The following is a 22,990-nucleotide window of genomic DNA, read 5'->3' as shown; positions in this document are numbered from 1 at the left end:
CAGCTCCCTCCCTGATGATACCACTTCCCCTGAGCTAGCTAGACGGTGCTCACTAATGTAATTGTAGCTCTGCCGCAGACTTTTTTTACAGACTGAGTTGAGACGGAAAAATAAATAACAAACAAACCCTGAAAATATATGAATAGTTTTTAAACAAAAGTTAAAAGTGCCTGGGGTGGTTTCTGCATGTGTTTAGGGTGAGTGGACTACGTTTTTTTTTTTGTTTGTTTTTTTTCCCTCCGTTCTTATCTGCTTCGACCCCACTGTCAGTTCTCCTAAAGCCCCGTCTTATGTAACTGAACTGGGTGAGTCTGCAGGAAGGACTTTGAACTGGAAGTTGGTTATGCCCCCTCCTTTATAAATTTTCTTCTCCTGTTGCTGGTCACTGGCTTTTTTTTCTTTTTTTTTTTTTTTCTCTTATTTGGGAAGGAAGTCTCGATATCAAACTGATCGTTAAACCTGTTCGACTTTGTCCCACTCCCACTTTCTCATCTTCGCCGATCTGGGGAATTCCAGCATTCCCATGGTGCAGTTGTACATCCTATGACTTAAAGATCGGATCTCCAAGCTATTTTACTTTATTCTCTCCCCTCTTCCCACTTTACCACCTGCTCCGAGGAGCACTCTGTACTCATTACATCCCTATTGCTTTCATTATTTGATAATTATTTTTTATTAATGTTATTATTACGGTTTATTATTTGAAAAAACCTTTCCAGTCAGAAGGTTTGCGTGTCACTGCTTATTTAACTTATCAGAACATATTTATTGGTGATCATATGCATTTTTTTTGTTAATTTTTTTTTGTATTTATCTGGATAATGAACAATAGAATATATTTTCTTTTATGTTAAATTATGATCTTCCATATTAATCTAAAGATTGTGAAGACATTTTTTTTGTCAGTTTTCCTTTTTTTCACAGTTTAATATATTGTACTTCAATGACTTTTTGTTCTGCAACTACACTTTGTCAAAAAAATGAAACTAATTTAAAGCAAAAAAAAAAATGCAAAAAAAATAAGTTTTGCGTTTTTTTGATTATTTATTATACTTTTTGTTTCTTACTCCCTCTCATTGGACTGCAATTCCACCTGAAATGCTTGTGTTCATTCCTGATGTTTCCCTCCATATTTTACAGTAATCTGACAGTAACAGTTGCTAACTGTTGTTACATTAATTGAGTATCTTTGTTTTTTTTTTTGAGAACTTGTCCCCGGTTTGAAGAGAAGTATCCTCGTTGGGTGGTTGATGTAAAGGGATACCAAGAAAAAAAAAAGAACAAACAACAAAAACCCCTCTTGCATCACTTGTTTCTGGAGATTCTGAGTTGGAAGACCGGTTATGTTGAAATGTTTCTGTTCTTGCATCCAGTCTGTTATTACAAGCAATAGCTGTGACCAAATGGGTTGAGGAAAGTACCGTTTCTTTTATTATTTTCTGATTGGATGCTTGATGCACTTGCTTGGGCCCCCTCCTGACCAGCGGAAGTGCCTCATTGAATACATTCCAGGTAGCTATTTACGGCTTCTCTGCCTTTTTATATATTTGATAATGGAGGACATTTTTTAAGTCACTTGCTCTGTCTTGCCTTCACGTTTTTGGAAAGAGGTGAACAGATTCTGACACAAAGAAAGTACAGCAAAGCTATTGAATGTATTTTTTTTTCTTTCTTTCTCTCTCTTTAGCCATGTGTTTTCACTACAGTAATTTCTGTGAGTTTATATGAAAACTGTTTGTTTCTCTTTTTTTTTTTTCTTTTTCTTTTTTTGTAAGTATTGATTGCAGTTAAGTCAATAAACCCCATATTTTTGGAAAAGTTGAGCTGTGTCTTGAGTTTTGTGTGCGTGTGAGATGTTGGTTTCAGGAAGGATGTGGTACTTTTTCAGACGGTCCTGCACTTTGAAAAAGTTAATTTAATCTCAATACATATTAGATTATAAAATGCAATAAACTATAAGTTGGAATGTATTGTGATTGAAGGCCTGTTGAAAGCTGAAGTTGTTTCAAAAGATTCTTATTTGTCCCAAAACCAAGGCTTTTGATAACTTTTAATGACCCTAAATGATCAGTTTTATCCAGCAATGGTTGCATGACTTTAAGACCCCCCTTTTTCTTTTTTTTACATCTTTTTAATAATGCCAAATTTCCCAAATCTTACAAAATGACCTCTAAAAATCGAGTTTGCACTCTTGCAAAAGTCAAATCCAAACAGCAAATGTGCCCTGGCTGGACTCCCCTGCATGTAACGGTGAATTCAAAGGGAGTTTCTCAGCTGTGAAAGTTGATTGGCGAGCTCTTCAGACCACAGTCCGGGGTCCTGACCTGGACCTAATCAAAGTTTAAATGAGCAGGTCTGGTTACACACACACAAAAAAAAAATCAACAGTCCTGATTTCGGCTGAAATATTGATCAGTGTGCTGTAACCATAAAGTTTCCAAGAAAAAAAGGCAGCCAGATCAGTGATTCAGGCCAATCAGTTCCTGGTAAAGAAAAGGCAAACAGTTGAGTCATTCATTTGTTTGCAAATCATAATGTAACAGTATTCCTATTACTGCCCAAAGGCAACAGGGACAATGTTTTTGTACACAAAATTTAGCGCAGTATCTATGAAACTGATTTGAGTAATAGTGATTTTTATGTTTGTTAATGTTGATTCGCTGTGACAGCTGTCTTAAATTGGGCTGACTTTAAAAGTACTTCAATTGCAGATGTACATCCAGAGATCACTGGTGATCTGAGAGTTTCATTAAGATCATTTTATTGGTTTATGAGATATTTTGCTAACAAACAGACAGGGTTGACAACAGCTGCTCCCAAATTTTAAAACAAAAAAATTACAAACTGTAGTGCTCAAGAGTATGTGAAGGGGATGAGGCTCAACTACTACCACATCAAATTTTACCACAAATACCAAAAATGGACTTTTTTGCTAATGTCAGTTAGCTTTGATGGCAATTTTGAATTGGAGTAACTCTAGAAGGTAATCAGTTGTAGATGTGTATCCAATAATTGTTTTCTGAAAGTTTAATTAAAAACCAGCCAGTGGTTCAGGAGATACTTTGTCAACAAACAGAGATAACTTTGTAAGATAATTTTAGTCTAAAACTCTGGCATGAGAGGTGGCAGGCGATATGCACTCCTTTAATACAAACAGGAACACATTTCATTTCATTACACACACACAGAGTGTTTCTCTGGACACTTCCGTCTGTCCTTGTTTATATTCTCTCAGATTGCAAATAGAAGCTTGGACAGGAAGTCCCTTCCCTCCATACAATGGTGGGTGCTGACCTGTCTCAGCTGACCCGTGGAGGCCTCCGTGTTGCTTTATAGGCCTTATAGATTCTTGTCTTGTTCCTCTGACGCCCCCCCAGACCTGCTGCCACTCCCAGTTTTAAAACAAGCTGCCATCCTGCTTCAAGTAAATCTCTTCATCTCATGTAAGCTGATGGGAAACAGGCACAAAAGATAGCGTTTTATAATCTCAAGTTGTTTTGATTAGCGGTGGGCTGATGAGTCACGACTTCATATGGCCTGGGTTTGCTGTATGTGACGCATAGTTGACACGCAGAAGTTAAAAAGCCTTTGGATGAAAAATGAAACTCGGCTTCAGCACTTAGGAAACAAAGCAATAATCAGCAGCCAGTTGTCAACAGAAGATGCAATGAAACCACAAATCTACAAGTTGATATATATATATATATATATATATATATATATATATATATATANTTTTCCGTGAATATACTGAGGGCTGAATGACTTTGCTGTAATTTGTTAAAAAGTGCCTTTACTTTCAGTTAAACTATAGCTGCAACCTAAAGTAAGCAAAACATTAGTTAAAAGCTTCAAATGATGCAAATATGTTCAATAAAAGCGTAGAGTGTAGAGCATAACATTTTCAAGTATTTTAAAAGATCCTGATGCATTTCTGAGAGAAAATGTGCAAATAATGTCAAAAAAGTATAGGTTGCAAAAACTGAATGTCAAAGCTGTGATGTGCTGAACGTGCTGAGTGTTTTGATGCCTGAATGGTTGAAATAGCTGTAAATATGCTGCAGCAGCAGTGGACTAAAAATTGCCCAAAATAAACTATAAACAGGAAAGCTATGTTGCTTTAACCATATGCTTTTCTGTGTTTTATATTGCAGGCTCATCCTATTTGTGCATTTGTGTTCCACTAAAGTGAAAATAAATACCTTATATGAGCTACTTACAGCCCAAAAGCTTGGTTCTACCGAGAAGAGTTTTTATCATTCATACTTTATAACTTTTGTGATGGTAATTTTAAAGAAAAATACAATTTCTTGTACCTTTGACCTACATTTCTGTATGACCAATGTCAAAAGGGCTAACATGTTTTTGCCAGTGTCTATGTGTGTTCGTTTGTCTGTCATGCTAGCTAAGTATCAAATGAACCATGGGAGGATGTTAATGAAATTCTTAGTAAGTAATAATTGGATGAGCATCTGCAAATAATTAACTTTAGGAGTCAACCCATCAAGATGGCCACTGCAGCTAATCAACATTAGCTAACAGACACCTAGTTACATTTAAAGTTTGGTGTGGTAGTAGCTGAAAGTCATCCTCATCACATGCTCTGAGCACTAACTAATCTCCCAATATTGCAAGGGATTACACATAATGTAAATTTCAAGGTTTGACTAAAATGGCTATAGTACCATCTATTCTCAGCACAAGATGATTTTAGTTTAAAACTTTGACATGAAAGGTGATATGCATTCCTTTAGGCATTGCTAATCCTTTTATAGTGTTGATCATTTTAATCAATCTCTTTCTTTTCTAAAAGTTATGTCAAAATTGTGTTTATTTACAAAAGACTGTAACACCAAATTACCCACCTTACTACCTATTTCCGAGTCTGAGTGTTTCTGCAGATATACATCACATCCAGTTTGTATTTTATATATTTTTTAAAGGGAAAGTACAGGTTTGCAACATCAAAACTCTTCTATATGTTATTAAGATCAGAAATAGGTCCAATGGAAAGGTCTCTCCTAAAGCAGGTGAGTGTAAGTCATGCAAAGAAGTGAAAATGTGCAGTTTGGAGCACATGAAAGAGGGCTGTTTCCTGTTTATGTGGTGTGTGTGTGTGTGTGCATACAGGCACCTTGATACAAAGTACCAGGAAGTGGGTTTGAGAACCTGTGAAGGTAGCGGATGGAGGGGGTCGCGTGTTCTTTGAGATGTGGCAAAAAAAAAAAGAAGAAAGAAAACTTCCATTACTTCGTCACATTCAAAAGCAAGTTACTTTCCAATATGAAGACGGGCCGGTGACACAGATAAAGTCTGTGGTTTATTCTCTGCTTACAACAGGAAAAAGTGACGGCATTGCTGTACTTTCGGTGCCCAATCTGTGTTCACCTTTAACCCCAAGACATTGGGCAAGAGAATTTTCGCGGCATGTGCTCTTTGTAATTGTGTTATCAAAGAACTGTCTACCTTCTTGTTTGAGAAGGAGGTGAGCAAATAGTGCTGATGTGCTAACTGAACTGAGCCTTATCTGCACTCACAGCTGAGAGTGGCGAAGCTGCAGCTCTGCACTCAGGCAGGTCGGCGTTCCGCCGCAGGTGCTGTGGAGGAGATGATTAATCACCAAACAAGGGCTGAGGTCAACCCATAGAGAGAACAGGTTAGGTTACAGCTTTTGTCTGAAGAAAACAGAGGCATACCAAAAGTTCAGGACCTTGCAGTAGAAGAGTCCACCGAGGCAAACACCTCCTGTGATTGCAGAAATCTTCTGTTGGACAGAAGAAAAGTGGATATCGCTCTGACAACACACCTTCACAAACTTGCAGGTTACTCCTGGTGCCGAATTCTGGATTCCACTCATCCTCAAACATCCATTCAGTTACTAAAATTAAAGGCTTAGCGTTCCTCGAAGGAATGCTTGTCACCTGCCATTTTTTTCATGCCAGACTTTAGACAAAGATTGCTGTCTGTTGAGAAATGACACGGAGTGAAACCTTGAAAAGACTGTCGTGTGCAGATATCACGCTGAGCATATGAGCTGTGAATGACTCTCAGCTGCGACCACATCAAATTTTAGTTAAATATCTGTAAAACTAATTGAGTTATGGCCATTTTTGTTTTGGCTATGGTCGATTAGCTGTTGGTTGGATTGATTCCACAAATTATTCAGTTGTAGATGAACATCCAGTGATTAATGGTTTTTAAGCCTTTTATCACCTTCTGCTGGCCTTTTATTAAAATGTTTTAACTCTTTGTTGGCTTTTGGCATCTTAGTCAGCCTTCTGGTACCATTAGTTTAGTTCAGCCTATCTTAGCTTGTATCATTTCTGAAATGTTCAGTTGAGGTTTTTAAATCCTAGTTTATGTTAGCTTATTACAGTTTATTGTATCTCAGTTTGGTTTTCCTCAGTTTATCTTTAGTATGACTTGTTTTAGGTAAGTTTAGTTAGCTTTTTATATTCTAGCTTCCTTTTTTTGTTTTTATGATGTAAAGCACTTTGAACCGCTTTGTTGATGAAACGTGCCATATACAAAAATTTGACTTTGACTTTTTTTTTACTTTTAATTTTTGAAAATTTCATTAAGATTCATGCAGTCATTTATGAGTTATATTGCTAAAAGACAAACAGGACTGACACCAACAGATAATGCTAAAATTTGAAGCAAAGATCTTTCATATTGAGAACCACTGTGTTGCAATTTGGCTTTTTGCTACAACTACACCAAATCTTATCACAGTAGCTGTAACATTATCTCACCTATAGCAATTTTTGTATTTACTAAAGTCAGTTGGTTGTGGCAGCCATCGTGAATTGGGTTGACTCCAAAAGTTATACAGTTGTGCATTTGCATCAAGTAATTATTTCCTGAAAGTTTTGTTAAAATCCACCTTGGAGTTTAGGAGATAGCTTGCCAACAGTCAAACAGAGCTGACTCCAAATAGTTGATGGGAAAATTTTAAACAAAGATTTTGTGCAAGCTCGTAGCCCTCAGACTATATATTGGCAATCAGTCTCAGATTATATATACTGAACTATAACCCTTTTTTTAAGTTATTTGGGTGTGGTGCTGTCTCGCATATGGGTTGACTACAAAGGTTAGTCAGTTGTAGATGGACATTCAGTGATTACTTTCTGCAAGTTTCATTAAAAGACATCTAGTGGTTCATGAGATATTTTGTTAAAAATCAGACACATGAACATGAGCACACAACTGTAAAGACACAGGAATGCTGTAGGTTAGTCTACTGTCGCAAACAAGGAAAGTCTCTTTAACAGGAAATCAGGAAGTTTTTCTCTGGAAATTTTCTTTCTGCATCAGAAACACTGCATCCAAACTCCCTTTGTTTAAAGGGTGATAATGTTTTGGCCCATGTCTCTGTGTCTGAGTTTGTCTGTTGCTTGTTTGTTTGTCTGTTAGCAAAATACCTCATGAACCACTGGGTGGGTGGTTCATGAGGTATAATTTAAGGTATAATTTAATTTAATGAAACGCTCAGAAAATAATCATTGGATGTGTAATGCAGTTCAAAATGGTCACCACAGCTAATTGATGTTGACCAATACAAAATGGCTACAATTCAGCCAAATGTACTGATACTGAACTGAAATTTAGTGTGGTAATAGCTGAGAGTAATCTCCAATACACACTCTGAGTAGTAACAGATTGTGCAAGATCTCATGATATTGCATAAAACTGTGCACAAAGTTATTTTCAAATTTTGACTAAAACAACTATAACTCTGTCATTTCTCATCATAAAACAATCTTAGTTTAAAACTCGGTTATAAAAAGCAACAGGCAATTTGCATTCCTTCTTGGCATGCCAGGCTTTTAATTTCCAACTGTTTTGATTTAGTTACTCTAAATGCCTGTTTACCAATCACAGCTCAACAACTAAACATGTTTATTTGTATTTTAAACCAAATTAACATTGCTTTTTTTAAAATAGATGTCAACAGGTGAAGTATGCATTGAATTCATTTTGAATCAAATCAGCTTCAATTATCAGCCTGAAGAAAGTTTGAAGGTTAAAGCAGAAAAGCTGGCACAGAAGAGAGGAAGTGGTGATTGAGTGACAGGAGCTTGGACAGCATGCCTTCGTTCAAAAGCTGCCACAACTTGCAACCAGGTGGGCAGGTTAAAGAGGAGCGAGTCATGCCTGAACATGGCAGTTCTGTGCTGGGCTGAACCTAAATGGGATGACTGAGCTTCTAACTAAAGTCATCTCAGGACAAGAGGATATGGACCTATAGCTGTTTTGGTCAAACCTTGTAAATGACAGTTTGTGTGATCTTATGCAATATTGCAAAATCTGTTAGTACTCTGAAAATCAAACTTTACCTCAGTATCTTTACAGTTAGCTGAGTTATTAGCTATTAACATACTGAATTTTAGCTTAATATGTATAAAAAGGCATTTTTGTGTTTGCTAAAGTGATTGAAGGTGGTTGGATTTTGGTCCAGGGTTGGTCAAGAATCTACAATTTCTTGAGGTGGAATTCTGACATTGAGTGTCATTTCGGGTACAAATCGGGTATGTGCATGGTACATACTGGCTATGTATTGGGTACATACCTGGTACTTAGCGTGTATGTACCTGGTACATATATGGATTGGATTTTTAGGTTAGGTTGGTACTTACCTGTACATATTGGGTACTTACTGGGTACATACCCTCCTACTTACAGGGTACGTACCTGGTACAAATCTGGATTGAATTTTGAGGTTGAGGTTGGCTTTACCGGGTACGTATTAGAGTTTCTAACAAATCATCTCATGATCAGAGGATATGGACTTTTGGTCAAACCCGGTATGTCTTGGGTCCTGGTGCTTACTGAATACATATCCTTTTACTTAAAGGGTACATACTTGGTATATGCTTTGTACTTACAGGGTAGGTACCAGGTACAGGCCAGGTACTTAAGTACTATGTGCATACCTTGTAAGTAGCAGGTATGTAAAACTCATACATTAAAAAGCAGAGACGTTGGAATGATGTGAAGAGTGGAACCACCAAAGTTTTATTTTGTCTTTATTCTAAGCTATTTAGCTTAACTTAGCACAAAGACTGGTAAAAAAGGAAAAAGCTCTCTTTGCTCTGTCTAAAATTAAACTAGTACAAATACCACAATGTCTAAATCTGAGTGGGTCATGTTAGTGTCGAAAGAACATCACAGTAAAAAATGAGGTTGCACCTTTTACATGATTACATGATACAACATATTACAATTACAACCTTGTGACTTATGCTAGCTATGCAGATTTGTCAAGTGTTTTATCAAACTTTTGCTGTTACAGGACGGACTCATAACCCTGACTGTGCTTGTATAAAGTGTATTTTTTCTTCCCTTCAGTTAAATATTCCGTCAGCCTCTTTTGTCTGTAGCTACTTATGTTTTACCCTACTCTGTCGCCTCACAGGGGGAGGGGGTTTACAGGGTTAGCACATTGTTTTCCAAAATAATAAAATTCTTAGCTTAATTATGGGGATGTGTTATATAATTTGTGTTAACAAGGGGGCTTCACATCCCACATCTAATCCCTTTCATGACAATTATCAGTCCGCGTAAGTGTTTCACTGGTTAGAAAGTTTCGAAAACACAAAACAATACTGACAAAGAAAGTGGAAAACACAAAACTTTCATCTATGAAAAAAAGAGAATTAAAAGCTGAGCATTCCTTGAAGCAATGCACATCACCTGCTGCCTTTCATGCCAAAGTTTTAAACTAAGATTATCTTGTGTTGAACAATGATAAAAGTTATAACCATTTCGGTTGACCCTTAAAAATAAAGGTGAACGAGATCTCACAAGATGTGTTAGCATTCAAAGTATGTGGTGGGGATGACTCTCAGCTACTACCACACCAAATTATAGTTACAGCCATTTTTGTGTTGGCTAAGGTTGATAGTTGTGATGGCCATCTTGAATTAGATTGTTTCCAAATGTTAATCAGCTCTAGATGAACATTCGGTTATAACTTTCTGAGAGTTTCATTAAAATCCAAGTGTTTCATGAGATATTTTTCTAACAGACAAACAAACACAGACAGACACAAACAAAAACATGATTGCTTGCCTTTCACCTTTCGGCTTTTTAAAAACAAAATAAAATCAGACATTTTTAGAAACTGTTGACAATCATGCTCCAGAAGTCACTGCTCAGTTTTACGTTTCACTAATCACGCTGGTCTAATCTCAGTATATGTTTCACCTCATGCAGTGCTGTCCTCAGCAAAAGGCAAGTCTTATCTTTGTAGGTCTATGGCCACATGTGTTTCAATGAGACTGATTGCAGATCAGCAAAGACAACACTCATAAACACTCCCTGATCCTGCGGATTCATTCCATGTGCTCCACATTACTATTATCTAGGTGACTGAGGCTATGACACACTGCTTTACTGAGTAATGAACATTAGCCTGGATCCAGTGTCATGTGCTTTTCTTCACCTCCCCCAGGCTAAGTGGCAACCCCTGACCTGCAAAAGAAAGAAACAGACAATACAGATGTGTTGAGCAGAGGTGAGAAGGCTTCACAGGAGAGCGGAGGTGATGGCTGTCTGACAGGTTATGACAGGTTATGGAAACACACCCTTCCACTCCTTAGTTTGACAGAAAAACAAACACAAAGCCACCGAACTCTCTCTGAGCCCTGCGCTAATGGACAAGCGATGACTTTTTCCCAAACAAGCCGAACTGTCCTGGTGGAAACGCCAGAAGAGAACTGACGAATAGGAGGGCCCATTCTGAACCTGACACTGTTGCTTTTTGGGTTTTTTGGTCCACTGGGTCGAATGAGTCACCACCTCAGTTCTCAGGAGTGCTTACACACTTACCTCTTCCTGTCTCATGACTTCCCACATGATTCAGGATGGGAGGAGAGTGCAGGGTGCTTTGGCAGAACACCACCTGTAATGCATTTGGACTTAACGCACTATATTTACTAATGAAATCCAGATGATTACTTTTGTAAATTTGGCTGTTGTTTCGCCTGGCTATGAACAACATGGTGTTTGTAAAAATCTTTTTAAAAGTTCTGGAAATGGGGCTGTGCAACACACTTCATCAGGCAGGTTGTAAACAAGCTTTATGTTGAGCCTGATTATCTAAATCAGTGGTTCCTAACCTCTCCTTCACATAATCCCCACATACAAAGCCACTTGTAACAGCAGACCCAAGTCACAGCCCAGGGCATTTAAAGATCCTAATACTGAGATGCCTGAATAGGTAAACCAAAAACTTTTTTAAAACCCCTGTTCTCATCACCCCTTGACAGGGTTCAGATTGGCTTTATTTGGTGGTAAAGCCAGAAGGCGTGTCTGAATTGTTTTTGTAATAAACCTGTACTATCAAATTTGCAGGTCCCAACAACAGCTCTGTTTGTTTTTATAGTTTGTATCTGCAGATATGGAAGAGAATATAAAAAGTGGAAAGTTTCTGAAGAAATTCTAGAACGTACTTATGGAGCTACGGCCCAAAATTCCAACATAGTTTTGTAATAAATGGAGGTCAGAAAAAATGGTAAATGGACTGTGTTTATATAGCACCTTTCTAGCCAACCAGGCATCAAAACACCTACATTTTGATACATGAACTTTTTAAAAAAAAGTGTAAATAGAACCAAAAAAAAGAAAGAAATGTTAAAGCTACTGCCAGTGGTTTATTATGGTCACCATAGTAACCACACACTTGTCTGTCACTCCCTGACTGCCAAGTCATCAAAAGGCAGACAGAAGCAGACTAAAAAAAAAGCCTCAAACAAACAGTCGCTGTGTGGAAACTATAAGTCAGAGCCTAGAAATTTGTGAGCTGTGGTAAAAGGCTCTGATGGTCACACGTAATGTTTTATGCTTCTAGAGTGTTTTATGTTGGATATATGACCATTTCAAAAAGACCCTTCACTTCCAGTTTTAAAGAGTATATTTTGAACTGAAGTCTATCAAAGCTTGAGTGCATGCTCTTCATTTTGGGGCGATTTATGAAAAAAACCTTAAGTTCTATAGCAGTGAGAGACACTGGGAAAGAAGACAAAAATGCCTATATTTTGATGTATAATTTAGACATGCATAAAAAAACATTGACCAAGAAAGAATTTTAGACAGTTCTAAATTTATAGCATGTGACACCATCTGTCAGTAAAACATTTTGTGGAAAAAGATGTAAAAATCACAAAACTTAAACTGTAATTGTGTAAAAACCAGTAAAGATGTTGTAATGTCTAACTTTCTGTGACCTGTTTAAACTTTGAATGCTATTTCTACTGTGAGTTAAAGAGCTCCAAAGAAGGCTGGGTTTTCATGTGTTTGCCAAAATCCAACTGATCGCCATTAAGTGTTTTTTTTTTAATTTGTCTGTGGCGCAACACACCTCTACTAAAGTTCAGAGCACAGTATTCCCCACTGAGCCGCACTTTATGGTGTATTATTTGGAAGTTTTATTTCATAGCTGCACAATCAGACATGGGGCAGTTTTGAGCAGAATAGTAATGCTTCAAGGCTTATGCATTGGCACCCTTAGTGAAAGCAAAGTTGCATGATTTTTCATGCAGAAGAAGTCAACTAGAACATGACTCACAAGTTAAAATGAAGAGGTTACACTACTTGCTAACTCTGTGATGTGAATGAGGTTAGCTTCAATCCACTGAACCATACCAAAGCTAAAAACAGCACGTTTTCTTACACATGACTCTCGGTTTTGTTTTGCAGCATCTGTTTCCTCTGTTGGCAGAAGACGGAAAAAACAATCTCATTCTCACTTCTTAAACGCAGTTGTCAGTTTCTTACCAGTTCTGTGCTGATTTCTATGACCTCACACACACATACACACTCCTAGAAATAAACATATTCAACATGTTCATACACACCCATACCTCCTTCAGATATGCTAAGGACCGTGACAAACCCACACTGAGGCAAAATAATAAGAAGAAGTAAAAGCAAAAAACTGATGATCAGTGATAATTTTACAGGAAGTACTTGCTCGGTCGAGGCCAAGTTTACACTACGCACAGATTTCCATCACATATACACAAACTAATCCTTAACATATTCATATTAAGTTATTTGGCAAAAAGAAAATTATAAAAATTTTGAAGAGATGAGGTGAAAGACCCTAAAATATGGGTGATAAAGTAAAGTCAGATCAACAAAAAGGTAAGTATGATCAGACCTGAGTCAGCCCTCATGCTAATATAACTACTGTTGTATCATTTTTCTGTTTGAGTTGTAAATAAGCCCCAGATATCTGGCCTTGGGAGGTTAGGGAATAGTTAAAACTCTGAACTCTGTATCTCTGTCTCTCTGTTTCAGCGTGAGCAAGTATTTCACAACAATCTGCTGGCTGAGGCTCAGAAAGACAAAGATAAGACTTGACTGCGAGAAACCACAGAGCTCACACCCACTCACAAGGAAAGAACACACACATACGCACAAACGTGCACGTATGCTCCAGCTCACGTGGAAGTCTAACATACACACTGATACATTTAAAAGTTGGCATTGGGTTTCCCCGACACAGAAACCCTACACAGATTGTTTGGAAGTGTCTGACTGCTGCTCAGATTTCTCAAGGCAGCTCTTCCATCGAGATAAGGCCCTACCTAAAACCAGTCAAGCTCGTTCCTGCCCTTTGCTGAACCTTCCAGCCTCAACTTCTAACCTGTCGTGACATGCACTCACACAGGTAGAGAGGGAAAAAAGGGATTAAAGTGTAACTTTACCCTAAGGCCTTGACTAATGGTGGTGTCAAGATATACAACAACAATGTCAGACAGTGTGCCCACAGTGTCCTGTTTTTGTCTGGGACTTTTTGTAAACTTTATCAGGAGTTGAAAAGCAGTTAAACCAACTTAAGACTAGACAGTGTCAATGCTGAATGACTGCTGAAATCTTCTGAAGAAGCTGTGACTGAGTTGTTGAAGTTAAGACAAAGAGAACAGAAGCTAAAAAACTGTAGCTAAAAGGAGTAAAACAGAAACTAAAATTTGCAAAATGATAGTAAAAACAGAAGCAAAAAGCTAACAGTAAAGCAGAACAGTAACTAAAAGATGAAAGGAGCAGAATGGCAGCTGAAACTAAAAGGAACAGAGAAATAGCTATAAGACGGTAGTTAGAAGCTAAATGTAGTCAAACAATAGCCAAAAGCTAAAGGCAGCAACACTGGCCATGTGCTAAAAGTAGCAAAATTACATTCAAAAGCAAAAAGTACCAAAACAATGACCGCAAATTAAAGTAGCAGAACAGTGACCAAAAGCTAAGAAAAGCACAACTGTAGCCAAAAGCTAAAAGTAGCAAAATGGTTACCATCTATCCATCCATCCATCCATCCATCCATCCATCCATCCATCCATCCATCCATCCATCCATCCATCCATCCATCCATCCATCCATCCATCCATCCATCCATCCATCCATCCATCCATCCATCCATCCATCCATCCATCCATCCATCCATCCATCCATTATCTGCTGCTTGTTCCAGAGTTGGGTTGTGGAAGCACCAGCTTCAGCAGGGAGAACCATACTTCTCTTTCCACTGCCAACTCTTCCAGTTCTTCTGGGACAACTCCAAGATGTTCCTAGGCTAGCTGAGAGACATAGTCTCTCCAGCATGTCCTGGATCTTCCTCGAGGATTCCTCTCAGTTGGACATGCCCTGAACACCTCCCTACAGAGGCCTCCAGGGGACATCCTTACCAGATGCCCACACTACCTCAACTGGCTCCTCTCGATGCGGAGGAGCAGCGGCTCTACTCCGAGACCCTCCAGGGTAACCAAATTTCTCACCCTATCTCTAAGGGAGAGCCTGACCGCCCTGCGTAGAAAACTAATTTCACCGCCTGTATTTGATTTGTTTTAGACAGTTTCATTAAAATTTGTCCAGTGGTTTATGAGATATTTTGTTAAGAAACAAGTTTAACATCAACACTTAATACCAAAGTTTTAAGCACAGATTTTGCGTAATGTGTAGCGCTTGCACTACGTGTTTGGGAGGCTCAACTGCCACTACACTGATTTGTAGCTAAATATCTGTAAAAATTAGTTATAAGGTGGTTTAGCTGCAATGGTCATCTTGAATATGGTTGACTCCAAAAGTTATTTAGTTACAGATGTACATGCAATGATTACGTTCTGAGGGTTTCATTAAAATCTGTGCAGTGATTCATGAGATCATTTGCTAACACACAGACAAACAAACACACACACTCAGACACAGACAAAAACATTTACAGCCCTTTCGCCTTCAGCTGTGGGTGGTAATAAAGTTGAACTTGGTCATTTTGAAAGTATGATTTTAGACCATAATATTTAAGAGGTTAATTGTCAGAATTAATTACTGTAATTCCGTGTGACTCCGCTAAGTGAACTTTGAACTAGTTTTTGTGAAGGCTGAACTTGCACATCACCAACTGTGACAAATAGACATTTCACTGGTATATTTGTGTGTGCGTGTGTGTGCGTGTCTGTGAGTGCAATTGCAGCTAAACTCTGCCACCACATAAAGTTGTGGGGGTGTTTTTTTTTAAACATTTTTGTCAGATTAGGCTTGGTCTTACCACACAAAAATAACATAAGAGCCTGAAGGAAAGTTAGGTAACTTAACTTTTTGTAAATATATATATATATTTATTTTTTGCTGTAATAATGTTTTGCCCATCTGCGTGTGTGTCTGTTTGCTTGTCTGTAACAGTAGCAAAATCTCTCATAAACTAGTGGATGGATTTGAATGAAACTTTCAGAAAGTAATCATTGGATGTACATCTACAACCGATTACCATCCATCCATTCATTTTCTTTACCCGCTTCTCCATTCCGGGTCACGGGGAGCTGGTGCCTACAACCGATTACCATTTGAAGTCAATCACATTTGTAAGTTAGCCGCCGCAGCTAAGCAAACATAGAAATGGATATAACTCAGCCATTTTTACAGATACTGTGCTCAAATTTTGTGAAAGAGTAGTTATCCCCAATACACACTCCTAGCACTAACAGATCAAGTGAGATTTGTTTTTTAAAATTCTGCCATTGAGTGTAAAAGTGAACTTCGTATTTTTGGTAGCAAAATATCTCATGACCAACTCAATAGATCTTAATGAAACTCTCAGAAAGTTATCGCTGGATATTCATCTACAACTGAACAACTTTTCAAGTCAATCCAAATAAAGATGGCCACCAGAGCTAATTGACATTTGGCAACACATAAATAGCTATAACTCAGTTAATTTTCCAGATACTGAGCTCAAATGTGGTGTAGTAGTAGCTGAGAGTTATAACCAACATTTTTGCTTAAAAATGTTGGGATTTGCAGTTATAATAAACAGTCTATCTGTTAACATGACTTTCACTGGACATTTTTTTAAATAAAACTGACAAATGACTATCACAGCTAATTGGTATTAGCCAAAACAAAAATGGCTTTAAGTAAGTCAGTTATACAGATATTTAGCTAAAATATGGTCTGGTAGTAGCTGATAGTCATCCTTTTGATATACTTTGTGAGGTTAACACATCTTGCAAGATCTCCCAATTTTTTGCAAAGACAAATTTGCCATTCTTGTATGACTCAATTCTGAGTGTTTGTGACCAAGAGACCACCAAGCCTAATGGCCTCAATTTTCGTGGCCAGGTTTTGAAAATCATAGCCTTTTTTTCTGTTTACGGCTTGTAAAACTGTATTCTAGGCCATGTGTAACCAGGTTGTATTTCTGTTTTGTATAATTACACAAAATGTTTTTTTTTTTGTTATTTGTATTGTTTCCTTTACCTGACTGTGAACACCTTTGAAAACTCCATCACTGTCGTGGCCCTGTGTCTTTAAGACCGGGAGCCCCTCCTCTTTATTCTTCTTCTCGGTATAGTTGTTAAATTGTTTGCGCCCCTTAGGCCCTTCTCTTTTGTCATGTTGTCCTGGGGAGAGGTGGGTACTGATTGTTTCTTCAAATCTAAAAACATCCAGTTTATTTATAAATTGATTAAGTTAACTTTTGTTTTGTGTAGGATTTGGAGCGGGCAGCCAATAACATGGTTGTTTTCTGTTCATTGTTCTTGTCAGAAAAAAACAAGAAACTACCAGTCTCAACGACGAACTGTGTCACTGCCTGTTCATTAAATAAAACCAGAAAAGATCAGGTTACACATGCACATTATTTTGTTGCCCATTTCCACCCATATCATACTGCCTTTGCTCATTTTGTACCTACAGTCCTGCTCACCATTATTGGCACCCATGAAGTTTAAGTAATGGAATATTTACTGAAGGAAATTCATCAAGTGAAACAACATTTTATTGCTGATAGCTTGTGCTTGATCCAAAACAGCAAATGATCAAAAACATTTAAAAAGATAAACATTATGAGGAAAACAAAGAAAAACATAATTTTTACCATGCCAATGGTATTGGCACCCTTTGCTGCAAATCAATATGAAAACCCAATTTGGCTCACCTGTTGCAAATCACACATAAAGATCACTTGTGATGGACTGCCTCCACACATATGACATGAATTAACCAATGAATGATCATGAAGATATTCACTCAGCCATGCAAATCATGAAGGGGTGCCAATAATGGTGAGCAGGACTGTACCTTGGCAACCACCCTCACATTTATGATTTAATCTATTGGAGGACACTTTAGAAAAGAATATAGGCAGATTTGGACCAGTTTTTCTTTATAATTATTATTCATAATTGGTGTGGTTTTTAGACCTGAACATATAGGTGTCAAAATACAGCTCTAGCTCCTCTGAGATGGGTTAGAGACACTTTGAGACTCACGCAAGCAAAGTGACAATCCCTGTGAACATTTTGAAACATTCAGGAGACTTGTGAATGCTGTTTGCCAACTACTCTCCAGAAGTCACAGCCCAGTGAGATACTGGCTTTAGTCACAAAGACTTGAGTTGAAGATACAGGAAAGGTTGTCTTGACTCCCAAATATTTATGCGTTGTTCTTTAACATATACTTGAACTCTTAAAAAGACTTTGTCTTTCATCTTTATCTCTTTGGGATATCATTGCATCTTCTATTTTCTTGACTTTTCACTAAAAACCACTCTCTATAACTGCTTTTTCAATTTGAATTTAATGCTAATAATTCTCATTTTTAAATTGTAAAAATTCTAAAACGATTAAAAAAACAAGCATATGAATGTGCCTTCCAGCATTAGAGAGAATAATGTGTGGGGAGTTGAGTTGAGGCTTGCTGTGACTGCGTATGGCTCTGCCCGAGGAAAATCCTGAACTGGTTACACAACAACTTTATGCGGGGAAACAATAAATTTGTTCCTCGAGGGGAACTTGTTTGGGTTTTCCACTCTGAGAATCAGGCATCATTGTTATCAGAGACACAGACTAACAGACGTGAAGGAAAAACACAATGTGTGAGAGAAGGCTGAGGCCCAAAGGAAGGCTGCAGCACAATGAGTAGCAAAGGAACTCGATAAATCACAACCCTAACGGATTCTCCACCTGTGTCCACTGTCTTCCCAGAAACAGAGTCACTCAAGCAGCTGCTCTGCTCTGGAAAACTATCCCAGTCCCAATCCTCAGACATAAAGTCGGAAATTAAAAAGGTTTGGACATCAAATGCCAGCAACAATTGAAATGAACTGCCTCTTTAAGGTAGAACTTGTTATTTTGGCGGACAGTGGTGGAATGACGATACCCAGAGGTGCTCACACAGCTGCATAAATTCATCCTCTGCACACACGTGATCAAAAAGACTCACGGAATAATTATTGCCTGCCATCAAAGACAAAGTGGTGATAACGGTTTTACTCGTGTGTGTACATGCATTCATTTGTTTGTGTCATTAACATACCATAGCCACCACAGTTAATTGACCTTAGCCTACACAAAAATGGCTATAACTCGGTCTTTTTAACACATACTGAGGTAAAATTTGATATTGCAGTAGCTGACAGTCATCCACAACACTTATTCCAGGCACTAACGGATCATGTGAGATATCACATGAGACTGTGCATAATGTTTTTTTCAAGGTTTGACTAAAATGGCTATAACTGTCTTTTCTCAATATGAGACGATTTTAACCTAAAACTCTGGCAGGTGACATGCATTCATTCAAGGAATGCTAGACCTTTAAAAAGATTAAAAGGGGTTTGAACAATTTTCATTTCACAACGTTAAAAGGAGCAATGTGGTTTCAGCAAAAAAAAAAAAAATGAGGTCATCAATAAATCCTAGCATTATTACCAATAAAACACCACCATTTAGATTTATGGTGTTTTCAAAGTAAAAGGTTGTCAGAGGTGAGGTGACACACTGTGTGGGAGTGCGTGGCAGTGTGTGTGTGTGTGTGTGTGTGTGTATACAAGCCTGCCATATGTAAACACATCCGAATGTGTATAAGCATGTGTGCTGAAGGGGGAGGGTTGTTTATCTGGGCAGTCTCTCAGAGAGTGTCTCCTGGCCGGCTCCCACTTCCTGCCCTTGCGCCTGGAGCAGCAGTCTGTCTAGTCAGCCACCTCGGACTGACAGCGAGACCACATGCTAAAAGACTTATTGGCCTACTTTAGACGACCTATGGGGGAGAAGGCAGAACCGTAGGCCTGCTCTGGGTGGGGCTGGAACTGTTTTACTGGGAAACTAAGGGGGGTTCTTTGAGGTGTCTGATTTTTTTAATAAAGCTCTCAGCTAGCCTTCCCTTTTACCCTGCTCTCCTCTGAGTGCTTACAGCTGCAAAGATGGAGAAGGGAGGGGAGGGGGGTTTAGCAGAACAGAGCGAACAGGCTCCACATAGAGAGGGCCCTTCATGAAGTCACATCTGGACCTTTCCCAGGGAGCTCAATAGAGCAGAAAGGCTAATGAAAGTCTTAAGTTATGTAATTGAGCTCTTCCATGTGCACCAAGACGGTAATGCTGGCCTGATCCGGACGACAGGAAGTTTGCAAAAACCCCTACGCACATTGATCTCCCTCACAAAGGTTTGATAAATTCAGTTAGCCTCATGTTGCTACTGTCACTACAGCCCAAAGGCTGTATATATCTACATCTCTGACCAGAACCCAGAATGAGACTAATCTTGCCTGTCTGCTGGTCCCAGTATAAGTTTTAAATCTCACTCCCTCCATGTAAACAAACAGCACTTTGGCCTTGTTAAAAATCAAAAGTACACCAATACCTTTAACCGTGATAAGTTATGTGAAGCTTAAAAACATGGAACATGGCAGTGCCTGTAAACCAGGTCCTTCTGGCTTCAATTCCCAACAGCAACACTTGGTCTATGATATATACATTGTAAGACCAGTATCTGAGTGGACCGAGACTAGCTGGAGACTAGTGGGCAAACAGCTTGCTCAAGGGAATCTTCAAAATGTCTCAAAATATTTGTGGGGTTCTCAATTTCCTCACGTGAGTCACAGAGGCTAGCAGTACTTGCAGTACTTCTCGATAGACTTTTGAACATGTTCAAAATATTTGTGCAACAGTTTTTTTTTTTAAATTGTGGAATTGTTGCGGGTGTCTCAAACTCGTCTCAAACCTTTTTCAAATTTGTTACAAGTGTCCTAAATCCGTCTCAAGAGCACTAGAGCTGTATTATGACAAGTAGACAGGAGCTCTAAGGGTGTGTGTGTGTGTGTGTGGGGGGGGGTGTTAAAACCTATCTTACATGGAAGATTCTGAATTGATTTTGGAGTGTCAAAATATGATTGTGGTCTTAATAGGCACCAGTTCACCCATGACCCGGAAAGGAAAAAGCAGGTAAAGACATTGTGTTAATGAGCCAGTTATTGTGTTAATGTTATTCTGTGCTGCCACTTTAAGAAAGTCGACAGAGTAGTTGCTGTGCGGTACTGTTTGTCCTAGAAGAAATGCTAAAATTTCCTATAATTGAAACATGTTGCAGTGCATTTTCACATCTTTTTCATCTTTAAATGTCTAATAGTTGAAGTTGTCATGACTGTCTTTAGTAACGACTTTGAACATTTAATTTGTGTATAAATTCCCAGTGAAAAACCCAATGCTAACCACATTAGCTTTTCAATGGCATTTTCAATACTATGTTAGCATCTATGCTAAGTGTTGGTCAGTACATCAGAATGTATTATAACTAGAGACCAGAAGCTGGAAGCTGAAGCCATAAAGGATGAGTGGCTCCTAGTGGCTAACTGCAGTATAGTTTTTAAGTCCCGCTCCTCTATGTAAACAAATGAGACATTTTCTTGACTAAACAGTAAATATACACTCTTTATTTTTTCTGGTGTTGATATTTTTTGATTTACATTGTTTATACCTTACTGCTGTATGTTCAATTATACCCTTTTAAAATATGTTTAGTTTTAGTTAGTTCTTTGAGGATCAAAGAAAAGTGTCATGTAACACTATGATGTACAGTGTAGCATGGCAAGTTAGGAAGGAGTGTAGGATGGACTTTTATATTGAGGGAACAGTCCCAAATTCTCAGTGTGCAGACTCTGGTTACAAAAATACAACATGCAGCACCCAAAAATGAACATTTTAGCCTAAGTTTTAGCCTAAATTCCATTGTCCAAATTTCAATCCATAGTCATTTAAATTTCAAAATAACTGAAATGCATCAATAATTGCATCACCGTCCTCCGAACTGTAATTGAATCAATATGTGAGGTGCCTAAAGTTTCCCACCCCTACTTACAGTATGACCAAAAACATCTGGGGCTATGGCTTCAAATGTCCAAATCTAAAAACTACTCTGATGAAAAATAATAATTATTAAAAAACTGGTCCAAATCAATCTGTCTTCATTTGTAAAGTCTACTCGAGCAGACTAAATCATAGACGTGGGGGGTGGCTACCAAGGCGGGTGCGACGTGGGCAACGAAGTAATGTGCACAGACGAAAATACAGTTCTTTAAGTTGTGCAAGCAAAAATAGGCCATAATTTTCAAAAACTGGTTGAACAAAAAAAAAAACAACCACATGGCTTGCTGGTCACTTAGTCACAAACACTCTGAATTAGAAGAGACTGCAGCTGAAAATTGATTTTAAATGTAATGACATTCCAGGCTCATATATGGACTTATTGTTGGCCTAGATATTCACTAAAAGGCTAAAAGGTCTGCCTAGGTTGATTCGCCTTGCTGTAGTTAGTAAGTAAGTAAACTTTATTTATGTAGCACCTTTCACAGATACAAAACATCACAAAGTGCCTAACAACAAACAAAATAACTAAAAACAATAAAACCATACATAAATATAATGACAAAACCTAACTAAAAGCCTGTCTGAATAACAATGTCTTAAGATCTTTTTGAAAAGAGTCAGTGGAATCTAAGCAGCGAAGCGACAAAGGGAGAGCGTTCCAGAGCCTAGGGGCCACCACCTGAAATGCTCGATCTCCACAGGTTTTATAATAGGTTATAATAGATACCACCAGCAATAATTGATTGGAAGATCTCAAGGCCCTGGATAGACGGAGAGGCTTCAGAAAGTCCGACATGTATTTGGGAACCAGACTATGAAGTGCCCTAAAGGGTAAAACCAAAATTTTAAAATGACTCCTCAAATGCACACTCTCTGTTCACTCTCTAACAGGAGTGGAAAATCACTGGAGAATTATGAACATTTAGTACAACCACTAATTAAACGCAGTGTACAATGATTCTTTTTGAGCCTTGTTCAAAGTGTAAACTATTGTAATGTGAATTTGAGTTTTCCCACTTTATGACAAACACATGTCTGCTGTTGCTCTGTTATGCTTAACTTGCTGACTGGCTGCTTGTGAGTGGGATGTGGAAAGAAAGGCCCACACTGTGGAATTACACGGTCAGATGTGGGGTCATGAATGTTGGAGGCTGCAGCATGTGTGTACATGCAAACAAGCCTATATGGTTGTGTATGTTTCCATCTGTACAACTGTCTGATGGGGGTCGGTTGTAACACTGAGATGGAACAAGGTCTCCTGTATCAGTGCCAGCTTTGATTTAACTTCCTCAGCCGAAGGGCGAAGGAAAAAGAAGCAGCTGAAGGAGGGAAGATGCTCCTGAAATGAA

The sequence above is a fragment of the Kryptolebias marmoratus genome, linkage group LG10 (genome assembly GCF_001649575.2).
Source record: "Kryptolebias marmoratus isolate JLee-2015 linkage group LG10, ASM164957v2, whole genome shotgun sequence".
Lineage (NCBI taxonomy): Eukaryota > Metazoa > Chordata > Actinopteri > Cyprinodontiformes > Rivulidae > Kryptolebias > Kryptolebias marmoratus.
This window is presented reverse-complemented; position numbering follows the sequence as displayed.